This window comes from Tursiops truncatus, chromosome 10 (genome assembly GCF_011762595.2).
Source record: "Tursiops truncatus isolate mTurTru1 chromosome 10, mTurTru1.mat.Y, whole genome shotgun sequence".
In the NCBI taxonomy this organism is placed as follows: Eukaryota; Metazoa; Chordata; class Mammalia; order Artiodactyla; family Delphinidae; genus Tursiops; species Tursiops truncatus.
The window spans coordinates 24,449,976-24,468,089 of NC_047043.1; the positions used below are offsets into that span (position 1 = coordinate 24,449,976).

At 44.3% G+C, this 18,114-nt stretch overlaps 1 protein-coding gene across 2 annotated transcripts in view; it reads left to right on the forward strand.

Annotated features, from left to right (window-relative positions):
- The window catches only part of GSTA4 (glutathione S-transferase alpha 4), a 47,642-nt gene that overhangs the window by 24,597 nt on the left and 4,931 nt on the right, over positions 1 to 18,114 (forward strand). Inside the window, exon 8 of one of the 2 annotated variants that reach the window (XM_019949836.3) lies at positions 5,879 to 6,474. The exons of the other annotated variant lie outside the window; for it this stretch is intronic. The gene's annotated coding sequence lies outside the window, so the exon portion shown is untranslated. Of the gene's footprint in view, positions 1 to 5,878; positions 6,475 to 18,114 lie in introns of those variants that run through there. 2 annotated transcript variants of the gene reach the window in all.

An 18,114-nucleotide genomic window follows, 5' to 3' on the forward strand; every position in this document is an offset into this window, starting at 1 on the left:
CTTGTTTTATTGTGCTCCACATATACTGCGCTTTTTACAAATGGATGTTTTGAGACAACACTGCTTCAAGCAAGTTTCTCAGCATCATTTTTCCAATCAGCATTTGCTCACTTTGTGTCTCTGTGCTGCATTTTGGTAATTCTTGGGGTATTTCGAAACTTTTCATTATTGTTCTATTTGTTATGGTGATCAGTGATCTTTGATGTTACTACTGCAGGAAGATTATGACTTGCTGAAGGTTCAGGTGATGGCCAGAATTTTTTTTTAGCAATAGTGTTTTCTAATTAATATATGTACATTGTTTTTTTAGACATAATGCTATTTCACACTTAATAGACTACAGTATAGTATGAACATAACTTTTACAGGCACTGGGAAACCAAAAAAATGTCAAGTGACTTGCTTTATTGCAGTATTCGCTTTATGGCTGTGGTCTGGAACTGAACCCACAATTTCTCTGAGATCTGCCTGTGTACAAGTGAATCACCTGGGGAGCTTGTGAAAAATGCAGACTCTGATTCAGTAGATCTGGCCCAGGGACTGAGATTCTACATTTCTAACAAGTTCCCAGGTACAGCTGGTGCTGCTGGTCCAAAATCACACTTCTAGAGAATGCCTTCCGCTCCTTTTTGAAGCAAAATTGACTTTTTTCTCACATGTGACTATTGCTGCAATCTGGAGATACAGATATGTGAGTGTGTGTTTGTGTGTGTGTGTGTGCGCGCGCGTGCCATTTTTTGATTCCTTACTATGTTCAGCAATTTGCACACATCACATTTCCATCACTAAACAGATGAATTAGGAACTATGAGGAAACTGAGGCTGAGAGAGGTTAAAAAAACTTGCTCAAATGAGAGGGAGAGCTGAAATTTGGATGTAGGTCTTTGATTTTCCTGCTACCCAGAGCCTAACTCAGATACATGTTCTTCCACATTTTCTAAAAGATATTTAAAATTTTTTATTTTATCTGCTCACATTTTTTGCCCACTGGTTTTTTTTTTTGGCCACTGTTTTAATTGTTGATTTTTGGTTTTATTATTGATATATAAGAGTTCTTCATATATTCTGGATGAGTCCCTTTATCAGATATGCTTTACAAATAATTTCTCCCAATATTTGGCTTGCCTTTTCTTTTTCTTAAAAATGCCTTTTAAGGAGCAAAGTTTTAAATACTGATAAGTGCAATTTTTTAAAGTTGTGGCTTATGCTTTCTATTTTTTATCAAATAAATCATTGCTTACTTTATGGTCACAAAAAAAAAAGGAAAAGAAAAAAAAAAAGATTTAGGGCATGTTTGTTACCCAAGGACCACACTCCCACACTCCAAAGGTTTTCATGCCATTATGGCTGCTTTCTGTCCACCTTGCCTTGGGCACCTGGGGCTCTGGGCGGGGCCGTGCATACCCCTGCTCATCTCAGGTAAAGCTGCACCCAGGTGAAGTTCGACAGCCTTCAGAGGTGGGGTCTCATTTTCCAAGGTCTAAAGTTTCATGCGCGGAGCCTACTTGGAGAACCAGGTGTGTTTAATTCAGGACAAACCTATCTGTCAAGGTCAGTACAAAAAGCAGAGTTGAAGAGGTGGGTGTGAGTTTAGACTCAGCTTGACCCCCTGGGTCTGGTTCTTCTAGCAGCTGTGTTCTCAGAGTGTTTGCCTTTTGGGTGAAATCCAGAAAGAACTCCTTTGTTCCCGGCTCTTCGTTTCCCACGGGCAGAATGAATATTTCCGTTGCACCTGTTCTTTTAAGCTTTGACAATGTACTTTTTTTAACAGTGAGAATTGGGTTTACTTTTTGAAGCATAAACTTGGTCCTCTGTATTACCAAGCTGTGGTTTATCCTAATCTTTGTTTAAATTCATTAGAGGTCAAGGAAAAAGGACTAAAGGACTTGGTTTAGGCCCTTAACCTATTATGCCATGGGGCAGGGAAGGGAGGGGCTGAAATAACCAAACATATTTATATATATCTATTCTGTAATATATACCTATTCCTGTAATACTATATTATGCTTTTATTAAACACTTACTTCATTCTGACTTACCTCTTGGTAGTGTGGATATTCCCATCACTAGATAGAAGGTTTGTAAGGTTTTCGATGACAGGAACTGCATCTTATTTATCTTTGTATGCTTGGAGCGTCCAAACCTACAACTGTAGCCAGAGAAGGAGCTCCATGAATGTTTGATGTTGAAAGAAAGAATGACAGATCCAACACAGAGATCTTAACAAATGAAGAAACTTGTCTCTCAAAGTGGCTCACTGAGGTAAAAGCCACTGTGTGTCGGGGATAACATGGGGTTGCTTCTGTAGGAGGTGGAGGAACCATGCCAAGATCCCTGCCTCCCAGGAGCTGGCCGTCTCCTTAGGGTCTTGCAGTGCTGAATCCCGGGGAACAGTTGGCTCTTGGCTAGGGTGTGAGACTGTAAAAGATATTGGGCCCCTCCTCTGTCTCTGCTATTCTAGTTCCTCCTGGGCGGGTTTGGGGTGGGGACTGCAGTCCTGCTGAGACTCCATCGTTCACCTGGGAGCCCAATTCAGAATATTGTGGAGCCCAGGCTAAGAGGTGAGGACGGGCAGCTGGCTGGCTAGAGACAGCCGTCAATGGGACACACAGACATTTGCTGAGACTTTTACACGAAGTAGTGGCTAGTTATTAACAACCAGAAAAAGTCTCCTTCTTTTGGGCAGGAAGGTAGGATTGCAGATTACAGCCCTGTTTATCTAAAGTGGGCTCTCCTTCATTGTAACCCTGGGCTTTGGGGGCTACCTTGGGCACCAGGGAAGGCTTGGAGGTGGTGGCGGGGAGGGGAGTGATCCTGTCCCTTGGAATCCCATTCTGGATTCCCAAGTTACATCCTTCAACCTCCTACGTGCCTTGAGAATGTGCGAGGGGTGAGCAGAAGTAAGTGGGGGAAAACGGTGGGAACAAAGAGTCACATAAGATTCCCAAATACGCTTCCATACAGCAGCAGACCACGCACATCCTCCACTTACGCTCACAATCACAAACGAAGGCAAAAGCCACACCATGAACCTTATGATGGTGGCGCTGGCTGCGTTCTAACCCCCAGAGGAAAAAGAGGAAAACCCAGCTTTAATAGTGAAGAAAGCTAAAACCCTGCATTTCCCTGTCTTTGAAAAGGTAGGCTGCAGGGATCTATTTGGCCGAGGCGGGTGTGGCACAGGGTCCGTGTCGGTGACAGCTGCGCTTTCGGATCCTACGGCGGGGAGAAAGGCGGGGTAGGGCAGACATCTAAGATGGCCCCCCCAAGTCCCCGCCTCCCAGGACCCTCCAATCCCCTCAGCTCAGGAGGCAGTGGGGGAGGGGCGGACGAGAACTGGGGGAGGGGGGTGCACAGCGCAGCAAGTCCCCTCCTCCACCTCCAGGATCCAGGACTGTAACGTTTCCTGCTGCTGATGAGAATAAAGAGTGAAATCTGAAAAAACGGAAGCTCTGTTAGAGCTGTACTGCGTTTGGACCGAAATTTTAATCAGGATCCCCAAACAAAGTGTAATTATGGAAGCTCCAACCAAACAGAATTGGAGTAAACCAAGGGTGATGAAAGGACATGAGATTTCTGTTCAGATAGGATTTTTAGGAAGTAAAACCTTATGGAGGGAGAAAGAATAGATTATTTTGATTTCTAGCATAAACATTTAGTGCTTTCCATTTCTTGTAGTGCTTTGAGTGTGTTTTTACTGAAGAAGCAAGGTTAACAGGTCTGCTTGTGTTGTTTTCCTCCCCAGCTCCTACCAGACCATTCTGCCCCGTTAAGTCCCCCTGATGCCAGGGGTCCCCATGAAGCCCCTCAGTTGCTCAGAGCCTCTGCTCAGAGTATTACCAAACACAAGTTCATGTGCCCAATGCACCGTGAGGCCAAACAAAGCAAAATGTGGGAGTTTGGAGCAAAAAAAGGTTTATTGCAGGGCCATTCAAGGAGATGGGTGGCTTGTGCACCCAAACCCTGAACTCCTCAAAGGGTTTCAGCAAAGCACTTTTAAAGGGAAGGTGAGGGAGGGGCATGGTCAGTTGCTGCAAACTTTCTGGTGTAGGAATCCTTTGTTCTTGCAGCTGTCCAGTAGGTCAGGTCACAATGTTCCTGTAAACCTTCAACAAGACAAATGTTATTCTCTGTTCTGCAACTCTTTATCTCTATATGAATGCACTCTTAAAGGTTAGAGCCCTGAAAATAGGCTATGCTGTATATTTCAGGCCACAGGCAACATTCTTTTACAAAAGGTGCCAAGCCAGCATGACTAAGCACAGGAAAAGGACCAGATCTAATATGGAGTCAGATTTGTTCCTCCTTATTACAAGACAGCACTGCCTCTTTCCTGATGTGTTGCCCATCCTCAGACCTCTCTCTATGATTCCTGCCACTGCCAGACTTTACCTGGCTTCTATTCCAATTCCTTACAAACATTTTCTCTAATAGGTGACCATAGGTTTTGTCGTTTAAGAATAGCATTTTTTAATTATTAAAAAAGAAATACATAAGGCATTCATATAAACCAAAAGGAGAAAAGAAAGAAAAAAAAGAACAATAATCCTACCAGCCAAATGTTTCTGCCTTAGACTTCCTGACGTCTTATTTTACATTTTCCTCCCAAATGGCATAAAACTAAATATTGTTCTGTGGCCTGCTTTTAACATTTTTTTACATGTCAACACATGTATGTGTTTATTTACATGTCAATATTCTTCTGCAATATCATTTTATTTTCTTTTATTTTCATTAAGCAATAGAGTCGCATCTTTTTGAAAAATCAGAACTAATATAAAAAGGGCATTAATTATGGAATCTCATTCTCACCACTGCCTCCCACCTTCCCACCCCCATAATCTTTTTTATTGGTTTCCTGTGTTCCCTTCCAGGGTTCCTATTTATGCAGATATAAGAAAATATAAATATATACCTATCTCCCCTCCTCCCACTTTCTCATACAAGACAGAAAATAGTGTATATTATGTTCTGCCCTGGGCTTTTTTTTTTTTTAACTAAACGATGCAATGCATTGCATTCTCTGTCAATACAGGGATCTTCCTCCTTCCTTTTATATATATATAATATCATTTTAAGTTGCTGACTTATATTTCTTGCAGGGAGGTAACATAATTTATATAATCAGTTATATTTTCCTAGAAACATAGGTTATTTCTAGTTTTTCATTGTGGTAACATTCTTATAGTTATTTCATACCCATACTTATTCCCTTATAATAAATTCCTAGAACAGGAATTGACACTTCAAGAAATATGAATTTCTAGAGTTATTAATATGCATTACCTACTGGTGTCAATTTTTCTTTTTTAAATGTATTTATTTATTTTGGCTGCATTGGAGCTTCGTTGCTGAGCACGGGATTTCTCTAGTTGTGGTGAACAGGGGCTACTCTTTGTTGCAGTACACGGGCTTCTCCTGGCAGGGGCTTCTCCTGTTGCAGAGCACAAGCTCTAGGTGCACGGGCTTCAGTAGTTGCAGCACGCGGGCTCAGTAGTTGCAGCTCGTGGGCTCTAGAGCACAGGCTCAGTAGATGTGGCACACAGGCTTAGTTGCTCCGCAGCATGTGGGATCTTCCCAGACCAGGGATCAAACTAGTGTCCCCTGCCTTGGCAGGCAGATTCTTAACCACTGCACCACCAGGGAAGTCCCTCAATGATTCTTCAGTAAGAAAATTTCACTAATGCTAAGCAGGCCAGCAATTGTATTACCCTTCTCAGGAATACGCAGGAAATGTGTATTGAGGATTAACTTGGAATCAACACTCTGGGCCTCACAAGCTGACAATCTCAGCTTCTCCCTCTCATGACAAAGTTTTGGTTTTTCTTAAAGGTTGTGACTGCTCTTGAGACCCTGATTTTACTGTTTCACATTTCAGGCATTTAAAACAAGAATCAGCAACATCCCTACAATTAAGAAGTTCCTGCAGCCTGGGAGTCAGAAGAAGCTGCCGCCCAGATAGCCACTATGTTGCAGTTGTCAGGAACATTTTGCAGTTCTAAAGGCAGCAGGCTTATAATGGCAAATTAATAAACCAATTGCAGCATCGGCTTATGTCACCAAGCAACTGTAGATTCTAGGAGTAAAGTGTAGGTTCTAGGAGTAAAGTGTCTGAAAAGAACAAAACCATATTGCCATCTGCAGCAAATGCCAATTAAATGCAATATAAAACCATTTTGGGGCTTCCCTGGTGGCACAGTGGTTAAGAATCCGCCTGCCAACACAGGGGACACGGGTTCGATCCCTGGCCCGGGAAGATCCCACATGCCGCAGAGCAGCTAAGCCGATGCGCCACAACTCCTGAGCCTGCGCTCTAGAGCCCGTGAGCCTAGATCCCGGGCTCTGCAACAAGAGGAGCCACTGCAGTGAGAAGCCCGTGCACCGCAACCAAGAGTAGACCCTGCTCAGCGCAACTAGAGGAAGCCTGCGCGCAGCAACAAAGACCCAATGCAGCCCAATAAAAATAAATAAATAAATAAATTTATTAAAGAAAAATATTCTGATGTGTGAAAATTTTTTTAAGCTCGTCAACTGTGGTTGATGGTTACAGTGATTATGAAATCACTGTTCTGTGTAGAGGAGGCTGATATATTTCCGGCAGTGGCCTACAGAGGACACTGTTCTTGCTGTCTGCATCAAGACCAGGACCATAGAGGGAAGAGTGAGGAGAGATTTCAGGCGGCAGGATCTCTCCGACAACCACATTGATGCTGAGTATTTGGGGTAGAAAAAAAGTGGCAAATGACAAATCAGGAGTAAGATAATGGCTGACACCAGTAAGTCTGAAGAGGAAGCATGGGAGACAGAGAGCGTCTGGGAAACATCATTTTGCAACCCTGAAAAAAACTTGGACAGTTAAGACAACCTTATTCCACTTAACAGAGACACCTGAGGCTAGGTTTTGCTTTGGTCGAACAATTCCAAGTAACACTGAGATTAGATATAACTGAAGAATATTTACACAAATTGACCCAAAGATTCCCTAGTCTTGATATACATTCTTTAAGGGTAACTATTATGTTCTAAAGCCGTGAAATTTGGAACTTGGCCCCCGTCAGGGCTCTGTTTGGCGAGGGATGGAGAGCTATTCAGGGTGATGTTCCAGGCCCAGCTGTGGCTCCTCCTGGGGGGTCTCTGGTCTGGAGCAGAGCCCCTGCCAATGGCTTGGGGTACACAACTTTACCACTCTAAGCTGCTGCTGGTACGTCCTGCCCAGGCTACGCACTGGATCAGTTTCTGAGCATATATCCAGGTTCATGGCCTTACTTGTGAAATGACTTAATGACCCACCAGACTTCATGCTGCTTCTTCAGGACCACCGTGGGACGTGACCTTCCTTATGCTATACCCTGTCCCATCAATTCCTCCTCCCCATTCAGAGGACGGATGGACTGATCATCAGTTATGACAACCCTGGCCAGTCAGCACCTCTTGCCCAGTAAGGCCTGAGCTCCAGTCAGTCAAAGCCCAGCCTGGGGATTGCATTTAGCAAACAGCCCCATCTCATCCCCCACCTGCACAGCCATGGCCAAAAGATGGTGGAGAGAGAGGGATGGTGTCTCAGAGGAAACCCGGCCCACTCTGTGTGGGATGACTTTTTCCTCTGACTTTCACCAAAGCCAAGAGTCTGACCTGATAGAAATTAAGTGGGAAAACAAAAAAATTGTTTGGAGATGATTCAACACTATAAACCAGTTTCTTTTCAGTATCATCGCATGGTCTTGATAAACAGTTCAAACAGTTTGGAAGCTTTTACAGTGACAGATAAAATCCTTTCCTCCTTGGATTATTTTCAAAAACAACCACTTCCTGGATCCTCCCTCACTCCTTGCCCCAGCGCCTCCCTTGAGAAGCCGAGCACCTCGTGGTTGAGTTCCCAAAGCTCTAAGCCAGATTTGCCTTGTTCTGCTTCATGGGTTTTGAACACAAGCCCTAGGTCTGACCCCAGCCTGGCACGCACCCCAAAGGCACTGACAAAGGCACAGCTCCCTAAAGCCCCAGCAGTTTTCATTGCCCGATAATCCCATTAAGTGCAACTTGCTGTCTTTACTATAAGAGTCCTAATCGCTTCGTCCTTCCCTATAGGGTTCTCTTTGGGCCCAGGACCTGCTACACAAGCTAGTAACTCTGGGTGCCCAAGGAAGTGAGCCTCAGAGATCCCAATGGCCCCCAGCAACATTCAAGGTCCCACTTTTCCTCTTCCGACACCGGGGAGGCAGCTTTGGACGGAAAGAGAAGGGCAAGTGAAGGCTGTCAGCTCAAACTGCCCACTGAGATGGGGGGCGGGGCCTTGTGAGTCCTGGTCCTCTCTTCCAGGAGATGCTGGGATGGTGCTCCTGGTACCAGCCTTGCTCTCCCATTTCGGGAGTTTGGAACTCTGACAAATGAGAATTTTTCTTCTAGGTGACTATGAATCTCCCCTATTTCAGTTAAAGCCTATTTTTGTTTGTTTGTTTGGGCCTCAGCATACAAAGAATTAAAACCTAGGCAGGGGCCCCATAATGGCCCCTCCTAACTTGATGTTGATATTTAATCATCCCTTTGAACTCTACCCTGGACATGGAATCACGTGTTTGCTGTATGAGCTTCTCGGCACAGGGCCAGGGAGAGGAAAGTTAAGAACAAGTCCGAGATGGTCGCTCCCACTTGGTCACCAGCCCGAAGAAAAACTGGGAGAGAGGGGTTGGCTTTTGGTTTCCGTTTTTTATTTTTGGGGTGGGGGAGTGGAGGGTGGTTTGCGAGCTGTGGTTACTGCTTTTAAAGAAGGAAGGGGTTTATTTGCACATATGTTTGAAAGAGCAAGTGTGAATTCAGGGACTTCAGACCACCAGGACTGCCCACATGTCATTGCGTGTTGGCCTGAGTCTCTTCCTTGTTCTGTGGTTGGCTTACCCTTGACCAGGGTGGTCCTGGGGCGCTGCTACCACCACAGCGGAACCAGGTGGAGGGGGCAAGAGAGCTTCCTCAGAGGAGTGGAGCTGGTGTTACCTGGAGAAAAAGGAGAGGTGCTGGGCAGACAGAACCCCACAGGTCCACAGCTCCCCAGTTTACAGAGAAGGAAGGCGAGGCTCAGCAGGCCTCTTACCCCACAGGCTAAGCTCCCACTGTGGTGTGCGGCCAGCATGGATTGCATCCTGGTTTTAGGGATGGGACAAACTGGAGGGAGGAGCCACATTTGTCTAAGATCACAAGCTAACGAGTGGCTCAACCAGAACTTGGATCCCGAAGTTGGGACCCATGGTCTTCCCTATATATTTGTCAGTGACCTAGTGTTCAGTTTGGGAGACTGAAGATAGGTAAGAAATAGTGTTACTGAATCAAGTCCGCTGCTCGCCACGCAAAAATCATTACCTGAGAGAGGCAGATGTTGGTAGAAAGGAAAGTTGCTTTAATCAGAATGCCAGGGACTTCCCTGGTGGTCCAGTGGGTAAGACTCTGCGCTCCCAATGCAGGGGGCCCGGGTTCCATCCCTGGTCAGGGATCTGGATCCCACATGCATGCCACAACTAGGAGTTCACGTGCTGCAACTAAGAAGCCCGCGTGCTGCAACTGAAAGACCCCTCATGCCACAACTGAGACCCGGCGCAGCCTAGATAAATAAATATGTTTAAAAAAAAATCAGAATGCCAGCAACCTGGGGAGATGGTAGACTCAACGTCCCCCCCAAACCACCTCCAAGTATTCTGCTTGGCCATGAAAGTTTTTAAAGGTTAAAAGGGAAGTAATCTCAGTTAATCATTGAGATGGGGGGTCGGAGTTGTCGCCATCCCCCACTGTGTGCAGGCTTGTGTGCAGCCTTGTCGACTTCTCAAGATTTTTTTTTAGATGTTTTCTTGTTCACACAGTTTGTTCGCAAGACTACTGAAAGGGAAGCTAGAGAAGAGATCTGGTCATCTGTTAATTACTCTTTCTTCATTTCTACTTCCTTAATCTACAGAAAGAACCAACAGGTTAGGCAAGGTATTGTGTGATCAAAAATTTGAAAGGTGTGCAAGGGCAGGAGATGAGTAGAACATGAGGGTGCCTAGTGTAAGGTTAGTGTCAAGACAAAAGGGGCCTCCTGCAGAGAACTCTTTCCTGCAAAGAGCTCTTTCTTGCCAAAAGCTGCTTACAGTAGATCTTTCCCAGCAAACTTGGACCTGGTGTTTCTATTCATAGCCTTCAGCAGCCATTATAATGCTATGATTAGTGTATTTCGTTTTTTTTGCCCCAAGCCCATTCCCATCCAATATCTATTGGATCCTCCCCAAATCTTGCAAGGGTGGACTTTTTTCTTTCAGATTATTACCCTATTGGAACTTGGTGCATTGTTTTTTGGATAAAACTTTTTACTGAAGTAAAACAAACAATAATAAAGGGGACAAATCTTACCTTTACAACTCAATGCTTTTTGGTTTTCTTTATACAAATGCCACGTTGCTATGTTTGAAGCAGCATCACTGAGGGATAATTGATATATTATAAAGTGTTCAATAATGTTTAGTAAATTTAGATAGTTGTGCCAGCAGCATCTCACTCAAGCTTTAGAACACTACCTTCACCCCCAGATTTTCCCTGTTCAGGTTGATCGCTGTTCCTGCTGGGGAAATCTCAGAAGACCCTAAATCAGTTAAGGACTTTGAGGTATGATCTCAAGAAAATAGGATTTAATGCAAAAGTAAGCTGTAATTCAACTGGCAGTTCTCCCAAAGGGCAGGAATTTGCAGACTTTTCTAGTACTTGAACATGAATATTCTGGGCCGCCTAAGGCAGATCTTTCCCACCTGTGTGTCCTGGATGGGTTGCAGCTGGAGTAGTCTGGTAGCTTGCCCCTAGGGCTTACAAGTATTGCCATTTCTTCTCTCTGCCAGTTTGTGAAAGGTTGGGAAGTTGCCCTGGGGGCACTGATGGTGGCTCCTGAGTTAATTGTTGCATGAGTCAAGTCAGCTTTCAACATCACCCCGCTTTCCTAGCATTGCTTCTGTGTTCATCACAGCTTCTCTCTTTTTTTTTTAACTTTTAAAATTTTATATTGGAGTATAGCCAATTAACAATGCTGTGCACCTGCAAAGCGACTCAGCCATAAATATACATGTAACCGTTCTCCCCATAACTCCCCTCCCATCCGGGCTGCCACATAGCATTGAGCAGAGTTCCTACAGTAGGTCCTTGCTGGTTATCCGTTTTTAATAGCAGTATGTACATGTCAATCCCGAACTCCCTAATTATCCCTTCCCTCCACCCTCCCCTGCCCCACCCCGTAACCATAAGTTCATTCTCTAAGTCCATCACAGCTTCCCTTGTAGATTTTTCTCCAGGGTTAAGGGTGTGTTGGTGTGTCAGGAGCATTCTGGTCCTCCTGGAAATTATTTTCTTCTTGTAAAATAACAGATATCTCTGGTTTGTATATATGTCTCTTATGTGTGTTGTATTGTGGTAAAATATGCATGACTTAAAATTTACTGTTTTAACCATCTTTAAGTGTACATTTCAGTGGCACAAAACACATTTCCACTGTAGTGCAACCATCACCAGTATCTGGGATCCTGTTCTTTCTGGATTCTCTAACCACAGCCCTCTTCCCCTTCACAATTAGTTCTCAGATTTATGTAACCTCTCTCTACAGTTTGTCCTTTATGCCTCGTATTTAACTGTAGTGAAAGCTTTCTCCCTTCAAAAAGGAATTTCAGGTATCAGGAAATAGGTATGGATATATCAGGGATCAAGGGTCCCTCGTGCTGTAACTACATCACATTGAGATTAGAGATTGCTTTAGACAAAGGTCATGAGAAAAAAGTAACATTTACCAGGCATATTCTATGGACCAGGCTCTCTTCCAGGTGCTCTATATCTATTTATGATTTAATCCTTTCAACAACATTCCAAGAGGCATATGATCATTTGAGTTTGCACAGGTGAGGAAATTGAGGCCCTGAGAAGCCTGAGGACTGAGATTCCCAGAGCCAGGACCCGAATGAGGGGAAGAAGCCAGGCTTGCTCCTGCCAGGGCCAAGGCGCCTTCTTCTTCCGAAGTTAATAAAAAATGATTATAAAACACAGGGCTTTAAAAAGATCCAGAAATTGTTGGGGAGAGAGCATTCCATCTCGTTTCCCAGCATGACCTCTGATGGCATTGAGTCCAGCCCTGCAGGGACCTCCTTGTTTGGCCTAGCCTCTGGTGAGGGCATTCTAATAAGCAGGTCCTCTAGACTGGTGGCCCAGGGTGGGAAGAGGGGGTGGGTGATTCACTTTCACTTCCCTGGTAGTGGTGGTGGTGTTACTGTTACTGAGTCCAAGCTCATACTGCTCGCTACACAACAGGCCAATAAATTGAGAGATGAGGTGTTGGGACAAGGAATAGAGACTTTATTCAGAAAGCCAGCAGACGAGAAGATGGTGGACTAGTGTCCCAAAGAACCATCTTACCTGAGTTAGAATTCAGACTTCTTTTATACCAAAAGGGGAGAGGTGTGGCTGGTGGCTGCAGACTTCTTGGTGCTGGTCAATCCCCAGCAGGGATGCGAAGCCTTTGTTCTTGCAGCTGCCCATGTAGCTCTGGTCACAGTGTTCTTGTACATCTCCAACAAGACAAATATTGTTCTCTGTTCTGTAACTTTTTATCTCTGTATGAATGGAAAAGTGCCATACTTTCAAAGGTCAGAGTCTTGAGAACGGGCTACTCTGTGTATTTCAGCCCACAGGCAACCGTCTTTTCCAAAAGGTGCAGAGCCAGCATGACTAAGCACAGGAGAAGGACCAGATCTAATATGGAGTCAGGTTTGTTCTTCCTTATTACAAGACAGTGCTGCCGCTTTCCTGCTGCGTTGCCCATCCTCAGACCTCTCTCTATGATCCGCCAAAAGGGAGGGGCAGCCCTAGTCTCTCCTGGGGAATGGAATTACAAAGCCTTTTTCGTGTGAAGGATTACCCCCTACCTGAACAATTTCCAAAATCATCTTCTGTTTAATCAGGGAACCTACATCAAGAAGAGCAAAAAGATACCCTTGCAGTGTTCGGTTTGTCTATAAACTCTAAAGACAGATGTTTATTCACACACGTGAAATGAATTTAACAAAAATTAAAAATCAGGCGAGTTTGTGAACCCAATGGTGGATTTAGGCTCGATGCTTGGCGCATAGCAGACCCTCCTCCGTAAATCTCAGTTTTTCTCTCCTTCCAAACCTGCAACGGGGTGTAGAGATTTGTGCTGATGACCCTGAAGATGACAGCTGCCTCCAAGTCGGCCAGTATGAGCTAGGAGGGCTAGAAATCCACAACAGAGACACGTCTGGTGGCAGCACGGCGGCTGGTCCAGGGCAGGGAAGCCTGTCTGCTCCCAAATGCCTGCCAGGCCCTCCTGCAGTTGGGGTTTGCCCCGTAGGAGTCTCTCTAGGTCTGGGCCCACAGTTCAGGCCTGCTCCCTGTAATTCAAAAAGAATTAAACATTGAAAAGTGGGATTGTGGGGAAGGGGGTGCTTTACTCTAGTGACAGAAAGATGAAATGAGATGTCTGCATCCTTTAACACAGGTATCTGCCGGAAAATAAATGTTCTGTCCCACGTGTCAGAACACTGCAGAAATCGCTGATAGAAAAGAGATAACACCCCGAGGTCAACAATTCTGGCTGAACAGTGCCTTGTGTGTCTTTTGCCCAAAGCGAAAGATTAAGACCAACAGCCTGACTGTAATCAAGGCAGAACGCTGTGTCTGAAACCTCGGTTCTTGAGATTTCCGCCGCGGGCCCCAGTGTCTCCCACCCATCGTGGCATGGACGGCTCCATCTGGAGAGCACTCGGGTCTGAACTACTCACATGGTACACGCTTATCCCTCAAGCGCGGCCCCAGACCAGCGGCGTGGGGGGCCCCTAGGAGCTGAAAGGCAGAGTCTCAGGCCTGGCCCCAGACCTGCTGAATCAGAATCTGCATCCTAACGAGATCTCATGTATCTATGTGCCCACTGACGTTTTAGACACGGCCTGTATTCTTACTCATCTTTCCAAACAAACACAGTCTCGGCTCCCCATGTAGAATGTGACCCTCACCAGGTGTGAGAATGTTCTGTCTTCTTTCATCCCCTGTTTGCTGTCTATACCATAGGAATCATCAAGCATTTGCTTATTAAGGACAATTCCAAAACCCTGCCTCCGACTCAAACTAACCAGACACAAAAGGTATCCAGGAGTAGGGTTGTAGATTTAGCCAATAAAAGTCCAAGATGCCAGTTAAATTTGCATTTCAGATAAGCAACAAATCGTTCTTTGGTACAAGTATGTCCGAAGTGTTGCCTGTGTCCTATATTTTATCTACTCAGGAGTCAAAGTCCTGGGCTGCCCAGTCCACCTCCCGGCTCTATCTCTGCTGCCTTATATTTGAGACCCTCACGTGCTCCCAGTGGTGGTGGCTTTGGTACATGTTTCAAACCCCAGTTCATGGCTTGCTTCCTTTCTTCCACCGAGGGTGAGAGGCATATGGTGAAACTGGCATCAGAAAGACCTGGCGTCTGGCTCTGCCAGATTGGCGACGAAGCCAGTTTTATCTTTCTGAGCCTCTGTCTCCTTCCCTGTAGAATGAGGGTATTGGTCCTTGCAACGCCATATAGATAGTGCCTGGAACAAAATGCATCTCCGCTCCACCTCCCTGGCGGCCTTGATTACCTCTTCATAACTGTTGTACATGGGTCCATACCCTTCTCCAGTAACAACTCCAGAGAACGGGATGTGAACTGCACTTAACGATACAAACCTGGGCTGCCTCCACATAACATCTGTTACTGGTCTGCCCTGAATTCAGCTCTGATTTAGGCAGTTCCTGGGTTGCAAATTTAGGCTGAGATTCTTTACTCTAGTTGCTTCCCAGGTAAAATGTGGTAATGACATGGCTGTTATTTTTGCAACTATGGCAACCTTTTGTTTGAGAGGAAACGGTATTTAACCACCACCAATCAATGAGTTTTCGTGTCAGTGGTCTAAATTGCATTTCTAACTAAAACGTGTTTGGGATTTCCATGCATTCCACAAGGAGCGTGTCTTTTTTTTCCCCTTCCATTTCCACCTGCTTTTTCTGTTCTTTTTAACCACAGTTGCTGACACCACTAGAGGTTAGCAGAGGCAAGAAAGCCCATTCTATCCCTGTTGGCAACTCAGTGAGAGAGGAAATTGAATTTTTCAGCGGTATTTTTTCCCAAATGGGAAAAAAAAAAAAGCTGAAATTGATGTATATATTTAATCTTTATTTTTATTAAGTATGTGTACAAGCCATATATATATATTTGATAATATCTGAATAATCAAAAAGTTAAAGAAGTACCAGTTTTATGAAGTATGTTGCTTCTACAGTTTAATTTGATTTTAAGGTAAAATTAGTAGAGAGTCCCAGCACCAGCCCTTAACGTTGCAGACGAAGCTTAGGGGTCTGGGTTACAGTTAAGGAAACAATATTTCAAAATAATGAGAGGAGCTTGGATTAAAATATTACGTCTGGGGCTTCCCTGGTGGCGCAGTGGTTGAGAGTCCGCCTGCCAAGGCAGGGGACACGGGTTCGTGCCCCGGTCCGGGAAAATCCCACATGCCGCGGAGCGGCTGGGCCTGTGAGCCATGGTCGCTGGGCCTGCGCGTCCAGAGCCTGTGCTCCGCAACAGGAGAGGCCACAACAGTGAGAGGCCCGCGTACCGCAAAAAAAAAAAAAAATTACGTCTGCTTGCTTTTCCTCAGTCAAGATTTTGTTTTGTTTTATTTTTTAATATATTTTTTTATGTGGACCATTTTTAAAGCCTTTATTGAATTTGTTACAATATTGCTTCTGTTTTATGTTTTGGGTTTTTGGCCGGCAGGCATGTGGGATCTTAGCTCCCCGAACAGGGATCGAACCTGCACCCCCTGCATTGGAAGGTGAAGTCTTAACCACTGGACAGCCAGGGAAGTCCCTGGTTTTGGGTTTTGGTTCTATAAACCCATCTAACATTGTTCACAATAGAGTAGTGCCTATCAAGGGCCACTATAAATCTCTTTCAGACACCCGAGAACTGGAAAATTACTGAAGACTGCAAGTCTGTTCTCTGAAAATCCACATCCTGTAGAGACACAGCCAGCCTGGGTACTGCTGGACCAGAATAGACATAAACCCGCCCCCTTTTCCTGCACCTTGCCCTTTGAAGCCCAATAAAAGACTCAAACTCCCACCCTTCGGTGCCGATGCCACTCTATGTGCCTGGCCCCTTTCCTCCCTTGGAAAGTAAATAAAAACTCTCTTTTCTCTCCTTGCTAATATTTCTGTGAATTCTTTCACAACCTATGTTGGCTCACCTAACAGTTTCCAGCTTGCCCAATTTTTGTTAACACAGATATTTTGACCCATGGGTTTGCATTTCTAGCCTGGGCCAGGCTTGGTCTTCTCTGTTACAGACGCTCACTCACACACAACATAACTGTAACTAAAAGGAAAGTTTTAGCAAAAAGTACTTAGCCTTACTATGTATGATACATCTTGGTATTTATTATTATATTGCAACTGAAAGATGGTAATTAGAACCCGTTGTGTTGATTTCACAGTCCACAATGGGCCACAACCCATAGTTGGCAAACACTGGTATGGAGACGTTCCAAGACATAGGTGTCAAATAAAAGTGCATTTGAATAGGTTCCCCACTTGTTTTCGGCTAGTCGCTTAACCTCTAGAGACATCAAAATCCTCAACTGTAAACTTAGAATAATAACAGAATTTACCTCAACTAATTTTTATGAAGATGAAATGAGGATAAAAATGAGAAATGCCCACTCTGTGGTAGACACGAAACATATGTTAGTTCCTTTCCGTATACTATAAAGGTAATGTACTAACATCTCTTTCTCTAGATGGTAAAATAAAAGTCACCCAGCAGTGAAAAAATATAGAATTCCAATAGAAAAAAAAGAATGAGCTTCCTCTTCTGTGGAGAGAATTTAGAAGGGTTTGGGGACAGTCAAGGCAGGATTCAGCCCCAGTTAATGTTTTTGAACAAGTGCATAATGGCAGCCAAAGACTGACACTGCTCCCTGCTCCTCTCTGTAAGTGAAGTTTTCTGGTTTCAAAGCCCCTCACAGGCCTAAGGTGACAGCTGTGTAAGAACAAAGTTTCTCTGTTTATGTCCTCAGAGTGAGGACAGATGCAATCTGAGACTTGGTTTGGTGCAATTTCAAAATCATGCCCACTGATAGGTGAGAATTTGGTCCAAGGAAGAACCATGTGGGACCCCTCCAATGCCGCCATGAAGGCAGACACTACCCCTTCTGTTCGAACATACGTTATAAAGTGCAGTTTGCTTCTGTGGTCTGATTCATCCAGCTTCACGGTAACTGAGGGACTGCTATCATGGCAGGAAAGCCCAAGCTTCACTATGTCAACGCATGAGGCAGGATGGTGGCCATCCGGTGGCTCCTGGCTGCAGCTGGAGTGGAGACAGGTCCTCCTAACTTGGATCTAAATTGACTATCAAAGTGCTTTTCTTGTATAAGCTAGGAGACTTCCACACTTGAGGAGCTGGGGATGATTTTTCATTACATAAAAATAGCTGCACATTAAAAAAGAAATGGACTGATTTGACCAAATGAATACGTAAATAATCCTGCCCATGGAAGAGCAGGAAAACAATTTTTTTTTCAATTTTAAAGGAAACAAAAAAACATCAACTAATCCAATTGCGTGAACCTTATTTGGATTTCATTTCAACAAACTGTAAATATTATTTGTGACACATACAACAAGTGGAAACTTGATGGTTGATTGAGCATTAGTTATTAAAGAACTATTGTTAACATATTAGGTGTGATTTTAGGTTTATTATTGTGTTTATGTTCAAAATAGTTCTTACATTTTAGAAATATGCATCAAGTATATAAGGATGAAATGATATGCTATCTAGGATCTTCCATTTTTACAAGAAGGGGAGGGTGGATGGGCATATAGATGACACAAGATTGGCTTGAGTTGATAATTATTAAAGATGTAGGAAGGATATGAGAACCACTGTACTTTTATTTTTGTACATGCTAGAAATTTCCACAATAAAAGGATGAATGTATATAATATTAGAAAATAAATGTAGTTAAAGTTGATATAATCACAAATATGGGAATGAGCCGGCTGTAACAAACCATCTGT